This window comes from Phalacrocorax carbo, chromosome 5, assembly GCF_963921805.1.
Source record: "Phalacrocorax carbo chromosome 5, bPhaCar2.1, whole genome shotgun sequence".
In the NCBI taxonomy this organism is placed as follows: Eukaryota; Metazoa; Chordata; class Aves; order Suliformes; family Phalacrocoracidae; genus Phalacrocorax; species Phalacrocorax carbo.
This window is the reverse complement of record NC_087517.1, coordinates 5,096,811-5,109,603: the sequence shown is the minus strand read 5'-3', so window position 1 is coordinate 5,109,603 and position 12,793 is coordinate 5,096,811. Positions and strand designations below refer to the sequence as shown.

Genomic DNA, 12,793 nt, shown 5'->3' with positions numbered 1-12,793 from the left:
TTTCCCCCCTTTTTTCAGTCTTTAACACCCTACCACAGTGAGGCCATGTCCTGACTGGGGCTGTTGGGCTCTACTATTAGCTATATAATAAAAAATAAAAGAGATGCTAAAAATCCAGCCGCTGGCTCTCTCACTAAGCTCTCAGAGAAGTTCAGATCCCAGCCTCTGTTGTTGGGTTGTGTTTTTTTAAATGCCAGTGTTGGAGATAGCAGAAATACTAGTAGGTTTGGAGGCCCTAAATAGAAAGGGTAGGAGAAGCGGTTATCATCAAGCTTTTGCTTTGAAATGTAAACTTAGCAGAGACTTCCCTGATGAAGTATACATATGGAACTACAAAATGCCACTTTTTATCCATTTGTTTTCCTGACCATAACCACGTTTTCACACTGTCAGCATTTTCATTAGAAGCTCTTTTTGTCAGAGGTTTATAACGAGAATGTAAAGATTTGCTATGGGCTAAATCTCAATCCAAGAGCAAATGTTTATACCAATTCTGAAAACAATCAGCTTGCCCATTTGTAGTTATGCATGTGTTCATCATCTGTTACTGCTTGTCCAATGCTCTGCAACTTCTGGAAGGAAAAAGAGACATCTGGAGGAAAAAAAAAATGTTATCCTGCAGATAGCATACTGTATGTTCTCCTGAGTTATTGAATAAGGTACTACATAAATACAGGCTTTTCAGTTGATACATATATTTATTTATTTATTTTCGCCTAAGCTCGTCAAATTTACTCAGGAGAATATTTTAACGGATGGTTTAGACTGGTCTCCTATTGTGCATTACTTACATGGAAGTTGAGTTAAAAATTCACTGGAAATCATTCACCTAATGAACTGAGCCACTTTTATGATGCCAGGCACGATGAATTCTTTGAAAATGTTTTAGCTTATCTTCTGGACCTGAGGGTTAACAGGGTTTTCCTGCCTGTCACTTCCACAGTGTGTCAGTCATTAAGTCCCACGATGTTCTGGGCTGAGATAAATTTAAGGGGTGATTTACAGTCTTTATCCTTCTCTGGCTATGTTGGTTTGAACAAAAAGGTACAGACCCACAACGTGGGCATGTACAGTGACATAAAGATAAATTTGCACACACAATAAGCAGCTAGGACCAGCCTCACAAAATTATTTGTTTCTGTAAGTCTTACGTGTCCCAACATACCTCAATATAAAGTTTATTTGGATAAACTTCAGAAATAGATAAAGATAAGACCGGTGATAGCCCTAAAGTTGCCTTAATTTTAACACAAGAGGTGCATGAGGTTGGTTGTGGAGCATATCAGGAAGCTTTGTAATACTTAGTATTTACATATAATACTCAGTGTTGTAAGGATTTACTTTATAACGGTATTACAGTGATAACTTACAACCCAGGTCTCTTTACAGACTAGCTTATACATTAGTGCCACAGTGAATGCGTGCTTTCCCTGCTGGAAAGCACCGGGTGGGTTGAGGTATCGGTGCTACCATGTCCTGCAGGAAAGGGCAGGACCACCTAGGCCTAGGAGAGAGGCCGAGGCTGGGAAGGGAGCCCAGAGAGAGACGTTTATGTCTCCAGCAGAATCTGGGAGAGGATTTTCTTCACGGCCTCTCTGCTGTTGGTGGCTGTGTGCGTATTTACAGTGTTGGGTCAGTTCAGGCTGCTGCCTGCACTCCTGCTGAAGGTGCTGAATGTGTCCCAGTGCATTGCCCAGGGTCTCTCAGCATCTCACTGGGGGTCGAGGGTCCCACCATGGTTGCCGGGAACACCAAAATGAAGGACTATAGGACCCACCACGTAGTAAATTACATAAAACCTAGGCATTTTTCCTTTTTTTAAAAGCTTGGTCTTTTCAACAAAAAAAAAAAAAAAAAAGAAAAAAGGAATCCTTTGGAGGCTTACCCTAGGCTTCCTCAAACAGAAAACCCTGCCGCAGAGCCACGCTGCAAGTGGATTTTCCCACGGCTGCCCATCAGTGCCGTTCAGCGGTCCTGCAGGAGCCGTGTTACCTCCCGCCGGCCCCGCCATGCCGCGGCAGAGCCCAGCTGTGCCGGCAGCCTGCGATGCCTGCGCCGGCCAGCCCAGCTGGGGCTGCCGCGCCGCTGCCAGCGCAGACGACGCCTCTAAGTTTACCCAGTAAACCTCAGGAAAAAAAAATAAAAATAAAAATTTGTGGCCTTCATTAGAGTTTCTCAGTAGACCACAGTAAAAATTAATTGAGTCGCCTCATCCTAGATACGGGTACATCTCTGACCGCAGCAGGGTGTCGCACGAAAGTGGCTGCATGCGTTTCTAAACAGCTATAGCTAAAGCAGTTTGAAAAGTGTGTATAGACCAGCCTGTAAAGCCATTAGGGAATTTATTTTTTCCTTTGGCAAATAATTCATGAACAGTTATAACTCGTTGACAAATCATTGTGCAAACAATGAAAAGAGTTTTTCAGGATGGTCATGAGCACACATCTGGTATGAATGTTCTCAGAAATACTTCTCCACGCTGGCATGCGCAGCCCTTTTGTCTTTGGGAGATTTCGAGTGAATAAAAATGCTCACCTGAATATTTGTGAACATGCAGGCACATTAGCAGATCTTCCCTGAAAAAAATAAGAAAGAAAAAAAAAATCACAATATTCTTTCTTTTTTGGCTTTATGCACCCAACTCTGCTTTCATCCAGGAAGCTTTAAGAACCGAACTAATTACCAGCTAATTAACTAAGCTCTGCAAAGTCATTGTGAGACCACTGGCATTAGTATATATATTTCACAGCGAGTAAACTGAGGCACGCAGATTAACTTGTGTAAATCAGGTTCCAAAGCAAGCAGCAGCAGCCCTCTTGTTTCCATTCCCCCACTCCACAAACATTTATGCTATACTTTCGTGCTCTTTCCAAGCTTCACATCTATCTAGTAAGGGTTAAAACAAGATTTAAAATCCTATATGAAATCTGTGCAAATATGCCTTCTGCATAAATCTGGGCCACAAAATTAATATACTTGTATACATTTTCCCCATCTGCTGTATTGCTGACACATCCAGCTTGTGGCCCAGAACGTTTTAGGGAAGAAAGGGCCATCTCTATGTTTAGTGCAATAGTTCAAGTGGAGTTATAGACTTAGTGGTGCACTCAGGCTTCTACACTAAACATAGAAAGCAGCTTGGGGCACTTAGAAGCTTTTCTTTAAAAATGCCAAACCGCTGGGACTTGGTGGGGGAAGGAGGGGTGGTATTTTAGTCTAGGTTTGTTTTTTCTAATATGACAAATTAAGTTGCATATTTAGTGAAGAAATAAGTTTCCCTTTGTACTCTTTTATTCTTGTCAGCTACTATAATATATATGTGTGTATGTGTATATGTATACATAACACTTATAAATTTGCCGTTAAAAAAAAAACCCCGAAACCTTCAGATAAGGCTAAGGCCGTCTCAAACCAATGTAGGAGTAATTTTAGGGACTGTGACCTGGGAGAGGCAGCTCTTTTCTAGTTTGCGACCGCAGACTCCCTCACCCAGGCTGTGTGCTTGTAATAAATTTTGCTACATCGGGAGGTAAAGGAGGTGCTCACTTGAAGACGACATGCTGGAGAAATGGTGTCGGAATGCTTTGTCCTGAAGTTTAGAGGCTTTACTGAGAGTGATATGGCACGTTAGAGGATTGTGTAACCTGTCGGATGCGAGGCTGCCGCGCTGCGTTCCCCTGGTGCACCAGCCTGCCTCTTCTACAGATGCAATCAAAGTGTGTTTTCCAGGAGGTTGGTTACATATCCTTGGGAGGAATGTTGGCCTTTTTGATTCTTTAATTCACTCACTATCCCAGTTTCGGGTTGTTGTTGTTGTTTATTTTTGTTTGGTTGGGTTTTTTGCATTGTTTGGTCATAGATGCCCAATATACCCTGCAATTTTTTATTTCCTGGAATTCCCTTTTTCCAATTAAAAAAAGGAGCAGTATGTTTGGGGGTTTTATGGGTTTTTTTAACACTTTGCTGGATGTTTGTGCCTAATTAGGCCTTGGCTATTGTGGCATGTCTATCTTGTGAGTTTATGCGCAAAAAGCTGAGGTCTAGCTGAGCCAGCTCCAAGTCATGCCTTCAGAAGAATCAGCGTGGCAGCGTTAAGTCACCAAAAGACTCATCTACACATGGGGATTCTCCTGTGGGTTTAAGGTCATTTCTCACTTGTAGAGCCATGTAGTTTTACTGTGACTTCTGGGAACAGGCAAAAGATCAGAAAATCTATATATGCATCCTATTTCTTGATCAGTTTGAGCACTGTGAGCTATGTAGTATGTTCCTTGTCATAAATAATAATGCATCTGCTTGCTTATAAAATGCTGTTCATTATATACCGCTCTTTCCTTCGTAAATACATTTACTGTACTGGTGATGTGTTTGTGATGGAAACAGCAGGGTCAGCTGTAGCACATGTGAAATCAACACGGCAAATTTACCCGACTGAACCCTTCTTTATTATTGCTGATGGTGGTACAATAATTAGCCATAATTAGGGAACCATGTAGCAGTTTGGTGGTGGAAATGAGAGGCTGTACCAAAAAGAATAATTTATCAAAACAAATACAAATAATATTTTGTAATCTAGTCCTGTTGGGACTGGAGCTCTGGAAGTATATGCAGAGGTAGATTTCAATATTATCAAAGTTAGGTAACACAAAGCAACTTTCTTTTTCAGTCCAGGCTTGGGTAGGCAAAGAGATAGTCTGACATATTCTGCAACAGGCTGATCTTAACCTCTATCATAAGTTAAACAGAAAGTGAAATGCTTGAAAAAAAATGCCATGGAAGTTATATGTATTCCATTATTTGCTTTTTTTATATGTATAAACAAATAACACCAGCATTATAATAAGGTAGGTAGTGGGGTTGTCTTACGCTTCCTATTTTTAAACTGTCCATTTAGCTTTCATGTTCAGTAGGTCAGAAAATACCAAAAATCACTCTGAGAAGAGCATCATGCAATGGCATGACTGGGCGAGCTCCCAGATTTCAGGCCACAATAAGCCAGTTACTCAGTCATCTCTATTGATACAGCAATACTGCCTTCCACCAGGAAAAGACCTCAATATTTGTCTCCTCTACACATAAGGCTTCCCCACATAGAGGCAATGCATCATATATTTATGTGACTTCTTTGGTTTTTGCTGGTGATTCACGCTGTTTGCATGATGGTGCTTTTGCAGGCAGCAGGAGAATTATTGTATCACTTTGTGTGGTAACTCTCTTGTCCGGTAAAATGCAAAAGGAATAAGATTCTTGACCTTACCCATATACCAGGTAATAGATATATTGCTACTGAATAAAGCTTTCTTTCTGTGATTATTTTTTTTGTTTTATTTTATTATCTTTACTTTGGGGCACGAGACATATTTGAGGAAAAGGGAAAGACTGACAAGCAAAGAGGAAAGGGAGACAAGGGAGATGGATGTAACGGTAATTGGGAGGATTAGGGAGGGATTTGTGCAAAGACGACCAAGATGTTCAGGTGCAAATAAGTGATTTGCCCACTTTGCATTATGAGACTTGCACGACGGTGTATTTTTGCAGGGCTCTTTGCTAAGCACAGGCAGGTCTGAAAGAGCCCCTCTCAGAGAGGGCAGTGCCCAATCCCATGAAGTCCAGGAGGTGATTTATTACAGCTCGTCACCAGCTCTTCACGATGAATCACCGTATCAAACTGCGTTTCCAATAGACGCCATCCCGGACAAGGGATAACTTATAGCACACACCAAAACATCTGGAGGGAAACCTCCCAGCCATACTGTCAGGCTCCAGGGAGCCGGGGAGGTCCCACAGCTCGCTGTCGTTGCTGCTCTTCCCATTGATGCTAATCAGTTCATTTCTTCTCACGTGAGTAGATCTCTGTGCTGTTGATTGACAGGGAGCCTTTATAGATATGCATGGGATCCATGCTGCTCTTAAATCTCCACTGACAATATCCACAAGTTTGAAATCAGTGAATGCCATACTGCAGAAATAGTATTTTCTCTTTCTTTTTCTCCCTCTGCCGTGCCTTAATCTACTTACGGTAAAATGCACTGAATTGAAATGAGAAAGGTCTCTGCAGAGCTCAATTGCTGTTATTCCACTTGTGCAGAAATCAGCACAGGATGGGGTTTTTCTTCTACCTTTTCATACTTTTTTTCCACAGCCTAGAGCAAGGACAGCTCAGCTTTGCTCCATGTTCTCTCCCCTTTGGTTCAGCCCCGTTTCCAGCTGCCCAACCTATATCCCCTTTAAAATGTTAAAAAATAAATAAAAAAAAGAACCACAGGGAAACTATCACTATTTTGAACAGCCTAAAGTGCTTTTTACTTGCTTTAATGGGAGGAGCATATGGAGCAGCTGCTTCACTACCTCTGTGCATGACTCTAAGTACACCTCCATCATTATTTCACCACTTGTCATATATTTATGGTGAAGATCAGGGAGGAATAAGGCATTTGTATACTCCCTTCATCCTTCCTTGTGTCCCTTTTGTTTGCCTCTTCCTCACACACTGCTTACAGAGGCGATGCCACAGAAATAGAGGCACGCGGTAACTGGGATCGCACGTCATGCATTGTTCCAAGGAGAGGAACAGAACGAGCATTTCCAACGAGGACACAATACATCTTTCGCTTTTCTCTCATTTATAGCATACATGGTGCAAAAGCAGGTTAGACAAGCATCCAGCGATGTGACTTTATTCTTTTTCTGTTTGTCCTTTACACTTGCAGTTTGTAATTGGAAAGGGGTGAAGATGATACACCAAAAAGCCAGGGAGAAAGCCAGGTGCACAAGTTCGTGTGCCATCTCAAAGAGGGAGGCAGCTTAAATTGCAGCCAACTGGGAAATTTAGGTGCACAAACTTAAAACTAATAGTAAACTATCCACATATAATTTTTTGGCAAAGCCAAGACCCCCTCCATTTGTCCAGAGTCGTATAGTGTGTGAATGGCTTTGCACGGGAAATGATTCTGAACTTTGCAAATAGCTTTTATTATAGCTCCTCTGTGACACTGCTAGAAAACAGATTAGATCATAGCTCATTTCTCTTTTATTATTCTGACAGTGATTTCATTTGTTCAGAACTTCCATTTTGCCTTTAATATCTCATATGCGGTCACATTTTGGGAGCTTTAGGACGTGTTGGTTCTGCGTTCAGTGCTACATGTCTCTCACCTTAGCCAACTCATTACAGAGAAGCATCCTCCCTAAATAACAAATATTAACAAACATGTATGAACTTCAGATGATACAATTCCCTATTCATTTCCTGGGCTATATCGCTGCCAGGGAAGGATCAAATAAGGAGCCTGCCTTATCCCTAAAATAAGGCATGCTAGTGCGGGGAAAGTCCTTTGTTTTCTACCTATAAGGGGGAAAATATACTAAGCCCTGACCATGCAAAGAACGGAGCTGAGAGTCCTCAGCTAGAACTGCAAAAATAAAAGTGTTTGATAGCCCAAAACAAGCACTTCAGCCAGCCGTTCTCTTCTGCAATACATTACACGTCTGCCCTTTAAAGTCAACTGCATCAGAGCATTTGTACCACACTGTTAATGCGCTCTCAAAATGAACGTGGCTGGCCCCAGCTGAGTCCATTTTAAGGCATGTTTAGGGTTTTTTTTTCAGCAACGTAAAGTCACTGTCCCATGGTCCTTTTCCTCTTACCTACATGATGCTGCCAGAGAGGCCTGACCCGGGATTAGGTTCTTCCCACTGGTCCCCAAACATTACAGCGACCCTTTTGTACCGTCGGTCATTGGGATTGCCTGGAACAGACTTCAGCCTGCTCTAAAGTTATGTTGGGCAACCATCCAGCAGAAAGCTGTTCATTAGAAAAGCCTAAAGGTCATTTTTGCACATATAATATCTTTCTAACTTAGTCTGTGGACAGTAACTAATGATTTAAGCCTAAAATACCCAGCTAAAACTGAATAAAACAGTATAAATAAATACCAATAGCCTGCAACAACAACAAAAAAAAATCCAAACCCAACCATTGTGCAGGTCTAGCTAGGATCATTACAGTTAACTAATTTTTGGAAGTAGTACCAAAGGAAAAAAAAAAGCTCTATAATCTTATTTTATACATGTTCAAGTGTAACATTATGACACTTTTTTTTTTTTTCTTTTTTGTCTGTATCCTTTACCTACAAAAGCCAGCTGAGGGTTTGGGCTTGGTTTTTTCTCTCCCCCTTTGGATCTCAGAGAGATTTATTTCTGTGACTGCAGATATTTTTAAATATATTTTAAACGTTTTCTATTATTCTCTCCTTCTGCTCTCCACACATGTTAAAATCCGTTCATAGCAAGGGTCTGCAAAAGAAGCTGGAAACGGTTACGTCCTTTTCGGGGCTTGTTTTCTTTGTGAGCCTGCAAGTACGTTGTGTGTGTGTGTGTGTGTGTTTGTGTGTACGTGCACAGGCTTAGTCCTCAGGTGGAACTGTGGTTCCTGTGCTTTCGTTCTCGAAGCTGTTATTCTGGAAGGGAATGGAGGCAGCTGTGTTTACAGCTCAAGTCTTGGCATACATTTACCAGAATCTATTATTCATATCGTTCAGTATCAGGGAGAGATCTCAGGCCACCTGTCTATCTGACAAATTCACCCTTTTGTGAGCTTTCTGTTCATAGCAAATTATGTTCACATTGATGAATTGAGTTTTTATGAGCATTGCTAACTAACATTCACACAGAAGGCCAGGGGCAATAGACTGAAAGTGTTTCTGGTCCACAAGTAAATGCTAAAAAGAAAAAACTGCCAGTATTTAAAGACAATTTGCCATGGAGGGATAGTTAAAAAATTTGGCAAAACCTTGATATTTATAAATTCAAGAATGTCCATAAATTATTACAAATAGTATGCTTATCACAAATAAAAAATAATGATAATTCTGTACTGCCCCCTGTGATTGCGGAGGGCTCTTTGGTATTCCGTGTATTAACAGGTAGCCAGTGATCAAAGCTTTTAACGAATTCTTTCCGAGGCTTAACACGAGGTAGGAACCATTCAGTTTTGCAAAGGGAATCTTCCCTTGAAAATCATGCAGTAAAAATCAGTGGGACAAAGCTAAGCAAGCACAAAAGGATGATTTACCTGGTCTTTTCAGCGTGGCACTGGTTCATATCCAACACGAGCCACCAGCCATGGGAGCAGCTGTACCCTACAGATCAAAAGATCTGTAGTTATGGATCCAAACGTTTCCATAACAAGAGACTTTTGTCAAGATGTGCTGGGACAACATTCCCTGTGTGCACCTAAATTCTTCATGCCCCTTTCCCAACCCTTTGGTGGCAGAAGAGAGCACCAGCAACAGAGCACGACCCACCTCTGAGAGCAAGAGCTAGTGAGCTAGATTACAAGCCTGCAGATACAGCCAACCTCTAAATAACTAAATAAACAAATGTTCAGCTACATCAGGTAAATATATTTACTAAAACATGATGCATCTAGTGCCATTTAATATGCCTTAGAGCACCTGAGACACTGCATGAAACGTCCCAGAAGCTCCTCACGTCTTGGCACGGTTGGAGGGTAGCGTGGATACAACAGGGTAACTTTCCGATGTGATTAGCTGCCAGCATCTAAGTGTCGATGAGTCCCACCACAGCTACCATAAGGATGCTCTTAGGCGCCCACAAAAAGGGGATGCAATACGTGACATTTCAGTGAGAGACCTGATGCTAATAGCCGTACCGTGAGATCAAATTTCCAAAGGGAAAAAATAAAACGTAAAGGGAAAAAAAAAAAAAAAAAAAGCTTTTCAAAGGGAAAAACAGTTTCAAGGGAAAAACGGTGCTTAAGGGTCCCTCCTTAAAACACAGAGGAGCAAAGCAGGTCGGGCTGAAGAAGCCACCTGGCCACGAGCGCTGCCTCCATCAGGACCACCTTCACCCCGTCCCCAGGGGAGCGGTGCCAGAACCGGGACGCGCATCCCCGTCGGGATTACGGCATCCCTTCGCACCCGTGCCGGTGCTGCCTCACGCCCGCTCCGCTCCTCTAGCTGAACGCGTGGCAGCCCTGCCTGTTGTTTTGATAGGTGCGAATGGAGCGGCTGCCCCTCGCGAGCTATATCTGCCGTTTCCAAATCTGTACCGCCGGAGAAACAGGTTGCGCAGCGTGGCCTGCTGATCTGCGCCTGCCTGGCCAGTAGCTTGGACATAAGGAGCACTGCTGTTGCCGTCTTCCGAAGTTTCAAGTCGAGGCAGAGGGTGATAAATGCAGTGGGTTGCTTTCAGTGTATCAGTCAAACCGCCAGTTTGGGAGACCTTTTCCGTTAGGAGCCTTTGGATTTTAATTTCGCATGTGCCAATCAGGTTGTCAAGCGCTTTGGTAGACCACCATTTTGTCAACTGGAAGCGTGGTGTGAGTTTTAGCTGCAAGCAGAGCTGAAAGCCTGTTCAAGCTGGCCACGGCTTAATGGGAGGACATTGTTCTGCTTTTCCCGGTTTAACCCGCGCGTGCGCTAGGTATCTTCAGCAGTGTCAAACAAATTTGTAGAACTGGTGATTAGTTGCCCAAAGAGCATAATATATGCATTATTAATTATAGAAGGTAAGTTTGGCTAATTGTCATTTCTATACAGTAGCACTGCACGATGATACATTTTAACAATCTATAAATAATTGATAATTTTTTTTCTTTCATCTTCCTTCCTAGTTTGCATAAAACTAATGACTTGGTAAATGTTACTCACTTCAAAATATTCCACTGCTCCTATGAAAATTAAACCAACACTGTAACCTTAGCAAATAAGGAGATTTTTCTTCTTATTGTAGGTTACAAAAAAAAAAAAAAAAAAAAAAGAAAAGGAACTATAACGCTTCCTAGTACCAAAAATCTGAATCTGTGAAATCCAAATGAAAATCATGCATAACATAAAAAAAAAAGTGAGTAATACGGGGACTACTAAAATAAATAGATTTGACTTTTAAAGGATCCAAAAAAAATTCCGGAAAGTTGTGATTTTACTTTATTCTTTAAGTCTTTAGAATGGTCAGAAGCGGTATTTTTTAAGCTTTAAACAGGATAAGACTATGACACACACACAAAAAGATAGATCAAGGAAGCCTTCAGTGTGAAGTGGTAGTATTTTCAATACTTATCAAATAACTGCATGCATAATCCCATAAATCAGGTTAGCTGAAGACTCAAAATTCTTCTTAAATGAGGTGTTTGGGTATAGTTTCTGGCTGCTTTGTTAATATGATTACAGTACCTTGCTGGCTCCTTGAAATGAAGGATTTGCCGCAGCAAAAGTACAGTCTTTTTCTGAGTTCTCTGTTATTTCTACAAATCCACAATCTGTCAGTCTACAGCGTTATTGCACTGAGGCTTACTCTCTAATTTTCAGTGCAACTGAATACATTCCCAGAGTTATTGATGACACTATAATTTCACATTTATTTGGTGTGGACTATGTTGCCTAAAAAAAAAAAAAAAAAGACAAGAAAAAGACCCACAAACTAAGTATTGTCTACAATATCAATATGTTGTCGTTTAAACCTACATAGATACTTACATATGCTTCATTATAATAATAAAAAAAAAAACAGGTTGTAAGGACTGCCTCTGTGACCTTTTTTCTCATTTTAACCCTACTGATATGTCACCCATGGCAACCTTAAACCGATTTTAATAGAGTCTATCCTATTATTCATTTAAATTGAGGTGCAAGAGCACTTAGACCAGAGAAATTTGCATTCAGCAAATGGGGATTTGATGAGCAAAAATGATAAGATATATGTTGTATAACATGCCCTATTTTGCCAGCAAATAAACAGCTCTTGAAATTGATAAACTTCAGAATATTTTATCTTCAAATGTTTATACATAAATGATTAAAATGCATTAGCAATTCTGCTTTTGAAAAAAAACATATTGGGAAAACAACACAGTTGTGTTGCTTAAATTTGTAATTAACAAATTTATTACTAATTCTGTTCAGTTCTTTAATATGCTGCATTCCTGAAGAAGAACATTAATACACAATGGCAGAAAGAAGCTAATTTTAAGACTTTGGAGAAATGAATGTCTTTTAATGCTGTGTGTTTCTCTTATCTACATGCCACATTATTGTAATAAGTACATTCAGGAATAATTTCTTTTCAAATATTTTTACAAATCTTGCTCTTATTTGCATGCAAGTAAGTTGTCAGCTTAAATCTTTGAAATGCAAAATATATCTCATTTCTATATTTCATCAAGGAGCCTTTCATGTTTAATAAATTACAACTTAGATCCTCCAAGACTTTGTTTTTCATTAACTAAAAGCAAAAGGATACATTTAAAATCTTAATCACAACCTGCAAGGGTATTTGCATGTTGCTGATATTTGTCTTGATGGGACTTTTAATATTTGCAAACTAATCAGGACAGCAAGGTTATACCAATAATTTCTTCAGACAATGAAAGTTTCTGTATTTTAGTCTTTATTAACAGTGTGTGCAACTTAGATAAAACTTTAAATGTCTCGGTCCTGATGTGATATAAAAATGCGTGCAGATCACTTCTGAAAGGAGGACGTTTGCAGGGAAGGGCAGCGTTTCTGAGACCTTGTAAGCGACGCTCGGATGATTTTTACATCTGGATTAGGACAATAGAAATGATTCCTGTTTGATCACGCCTTGGGCAGGATCGTTAACAAGACGGAACAAGTTAGGTAAAATCCCTCCACCCCTTGATACCAAATGAAGACTTGCATCCAGTAGGAATTGATGAGCATCTGTCTCCTGTACGATTTGACCCTCAGTGTAGCCTGGAGTTTTAATAAACATCCGAGTTCATCTTGCAGAAGGGTCTACTGCTGGTCTCTGT

At 40.7% G+C, this 12,793-nt stretch overlaps 1 protein-coding gene across 16 annotated transcripts in view; it reads left to right on the top strand.

Annotated features, from left to right (window-relative positions):
* Positions 1 to 12,793, top strand: part of ARHGAP15 (Rho GTPase activating protein 15) — a 345,294-nt gene that overhangs the window by 299,678 nt on the left and 32,823 nt on the right. The gene's annotated exons all lie outside the window — the stretch shown is intronic.